Below are 3,810 nucleotides of genomic sequence, written 5' to 3'. Positions count from 1 at the left end.
TGCACTCATTTGTCTTAAAATACTTACTATGTATTACTATGTATTACTATGTATCTATGTCCATTTCTGTTGTTAAAATTGAGAAAAAATATACTTTTTTGGTACGCCAACCTTTAATCACAGGAAAATACTATACTATAACATGCAGAAAAGATTAAATTAAAGCAAAAATTTTCATCATAATTTTCCAACATCTAACCAAAAATGGCATTCTAAATCAGGATTATTCTGAATAACTTCCTGAGATAAACTGACTCTTGTCAGTGTTTTTTGAGACATATATATTTCAATTTAAATTTCACTTTCTAAAAAAATAACTTCATAGAATATGTAAGTCTTGAACTCAGATTTTCCACTTCTGAACAGAGAAATGTGATTTTGTAGATTTGTACGTTACCTTCTCACATCATTGGTCACATGACTCAGGCTAAACCAATGAAGCCTCGACAGTGGTTTCTGAAGCGCAGCATTGTTTTGTTCGATACAAACTCCGGAGTTTCAGCTTCAAGATGACCATCACTGTTGCACATCTGGAGATGAAAACACAAAATAAGACAAAAGATTTTTTTTTAAATTGCACTTCTTCAAAGGTTCAAACAAAGGTATTTCTACATTTATTTAGATAAGCCTAAAAAAAATGTCTCCAAATATACAACATACTTGAGCTCAAATCCAGTGAGAAACCATATAAGTTCAAATGAGTGCAGAAAAAAAAACAACAACTCACACATATATAATATACAGTATGCTACAGAATAAGTATGGTATATAAAGAGGGAGCCCTTTTGGAGCCTTAGGCGCAGTATGAGAAATAAATATTTGATGGGAGGATGACCTACTTCTTCTTCTGCCCTGAAAAGTTATTTGTCTTTTCTGCCTCCGTCCGCTGCAGAGAGCTGGTTCTCCGTGTTCCTACGGCCCTGCAGCAGAGAAAGATTTGTGTCAAGAACAGGAACGAGCAGCGAGAGCGAGAGGTGAGGCGGTGTGTGCGCTGGACCCAGAGTTCCCAGAGTTCCTCAGGGACGAGAATCATTTTATTGGCTGAATCACACCAGAGCCTGCAGGCAAAGAAACAGAAGTCAGACTTGAAACACTTGTATTTTTTTAAATAAAAACTAAAAAAAAAGAAAAAAAAAAAAAAAGAACAACAACTGTGTTTCCTGAGTTTTATCTGTGCGGTTTAGACTCAGAGATTCTGTTCTCAGTACATGTTTAGAAAATATAACACAACACTCAAAGTTGTGTATAGTCGAAAAAGCAATTCATTGATTTTTTTCAAATGAAGCAAAAACTACAACAGTTCAGGGAATTAAACTACAGGAACTGATGAGTTAAACTGAGTTAAACTGCAGTAAAGACGTGTTTTATTTCTGTTGTTTTTGATCACATGACGTAGCAGGCAGTAAGACTCGGGGGCGGGGGGGGGGGGGGGAGTTATAGCCGTCGTGAATTCATATACAGTAAGAGTTCCATAGGAGAAGACGGTGCAGCAACTGTTAGCACTAATTCATCTCTTAACCAGAACATAACCTCACTCAAAATAACAACGACGAAACAGGAGCAGGGTCGGAGTCGACGCGGTGTCAAAATAACACGTGAAGACTGTGGTTAATTAGCAGATCCTGGACACACTTACCTTGAATTCTATAGTACGTTGCCATAGTTGCATCTGCGTAACCATGGTGACAGATTCCTATATGGTTTTCTTTTGTTATCTTCGGTTCTTATATGATTTGACTCCTCCAAGTGACGAAGAGAGGGAGAAGGGGAACAAACAGGAAGAAGAAACGTGAATCTCAACATTGTTCCTGATCATCTTTGCTCAAATTGTCTTCCATTTACTTGTCAAAGTAAACGGGGTAGAAATTCAAATCGTCTACTCACCGTCTGGTCCTGTGATCCTTTAAAGGTCTCTGGAGGAACCTGTGATCGTTTGGTGCAACTTTGGCAACTTCACCGGTCCAACAATATTTCGCTCCCTCATTTTTTCGCCATCGATGTCGACTGCAAACAACCTCAAACTGTCGACTTTTCCCTGCATTAAAAAAAACAACAAACAATTTAATGGAGGAAATCTTGAATACAAACCTCCCCGTCCACTTGGGGGCGTGGTGCAGTGTTTTTCTTCTTCTTTTTTTTTTTAAAGAAACCAAAAAAAAAGCTGCGTATTTTCACAACAAAATTTATTAGAAGAATAGTGGTTTTGAAAACAAGGTTCTAGCATCCAGTGAATACTACCTTACACAACATTACAGCTGAAATGTGTGGCAAAAATGGCAATTTTCTTTTTTCTATTTTTTTTTTACTTTTTTTTTTTACCAAATTGAATATAACATAACCAGTAAAATATTTTACACATGCACAAAGACAGATCTAATCAGCGTTGCCTGAAAGTCAATGCAAAAATTAAGATTTTTTTTTTTAAAAAAGAGAAAGACTGTAGGAAATCAACCCGTCTTTCGTCTTTTTGTCAGAACAAAAATAATCACAGATATTATGAAACATTTCATTTTTCATTGGCCCAATTACAAAAATCAGATTTGCATCAAAACAGGGAGAAAATAAAAAAACAAACCCAAAAAAAACCAAATAGTGCAGTCAATCAAACTAAAACCAATTATTGTGATTTTTCGTAAGTGCTCATTTACACGGACATTGATAATAGAAGTCTAGAAGAATAAATGTCCAACTCACAAGGTACAAAATAAAATAAAAAAAACAAAAAAAAATTATTGTACATAAATAAAACTACATTATGAGAAAATATTTTTTAAATTATACAATTGTTTTTGTCAAACTGTAAACAGTAGATATTGAAAATATGAGGTCCATCTGGGTATTAGGAGAACCTGTGTGTAAGTGTGTATGCGTTTGTGTGTTTAGCGTTTGTACGAGGTACAGTCCATGTGGGACCAAACCATAAAAAAGGGGGCTTGAGCGTCCTGAGCATCGGCACAGCGCCCCCTGGGGCCCGCTGGACTGAAGGAATGAGGTATATATATTGTCAAACCCAAAAAAGAAATTCTCAGTGGAAAAGAGAGGAAAAAAAAGGCCCAGGAGGCCCTGCGTCGGGGCGTCCAGCCGCCCGTTAAGAACCGAGGCGAGATTACGAAGAATTAGAAACCTCATCAGGACAACGGTCACGACGAAGAAAAACAAACATCGAGTCCAAACCTCTGGACGCCGAGCTCCGCCAAAGATCACAAGCTGTTTCCAAACCAATCAGAGCAATTTATTTTTTATATCACAACATAATCGTGTTACTACCAAAACCACCGGGAACATGAACTGGAATCGTACTAACGACAACGTAGTACAAGGTTTGACTTTGTACAGTTCTTACTTCATGACACCGAGGTCATCCAGACCAAGAAAAAACACCCTGGACATCAGCTGAGTCGCAGGCAGCAAAACAAATACTTGGCAACAAGATGGAGAGTGTTTTTTTTTTTTTTACCAAGTTAAAAAAGAGAAATCAGAAATGAAAAGATGAAAGCCAGCTGAAGACTGTGCTAACAAACTGCCCGTGGTCCTGGAACGAGAAGAACAACATTCATAAAGTACTAAAATTAATGGAAGGTTTAAAAATAAAGCAGGGAAAAAAAACCAACTCTGAGGGTCAGGATAAGCTGCTTCTGATCGTTAAAAGATTTCCGCGGAAATGTTTTCTCTTCATAGGAACCGAGTATCGGAAAAAAAAAACCGTGGTTCGAGTTCATCACTGCTAGGCCTCAGCGTAGATTAGATAAGTACCTGAATAAGAGAGTAAGAGAGAGAGAGAGAGAGAGAGAGAGAGAGAGAGAGAGGAGT

General features: G+C 37.4%; 1 long non-coding RNA gene across 1 annotated transcript; it reads right to left on the bottom strand.

Moving 5' to 3' along the window:
- Positions 1 to 397: 397 nt before the first annotated feature.
- Positions 398 to 3,801, bottom strand: LOC112487543 (uncharacterized). The gene is made up of 3 exons (XR_003050710.1): positions 1,637 to 3,801; positions 840 to 1,058; positions 398 to 530 (listed from the first exon to the last, which is right to left on the bottom strand). It is a non-coding gene; the product is annotated as an uncharacterized LOC112487543 (long non-coding RNA).
- Positions 3,802 to 3,810: the final 9 nt, after the last annotated feature.

Source organism: Cynoglossus semilaevis, chromosome 9 (assembly GCF_000523025.1).
Source record: "Cynoglossus semilaevis isolate Cse_v1.0 chromosome 9, Cse_v1.0, whole genome shotgun sequence".
Lineage (NCBI taxonomy): Eukaryota > Metazoa > Chordata > Actinopteri > Pleuronectiformes > Cynoglossidae > Cynoglossus > Cynoglossus semilaevis.
This window is presented reverse-complemented; position numbering and strand designations above follow the sequence as displayed.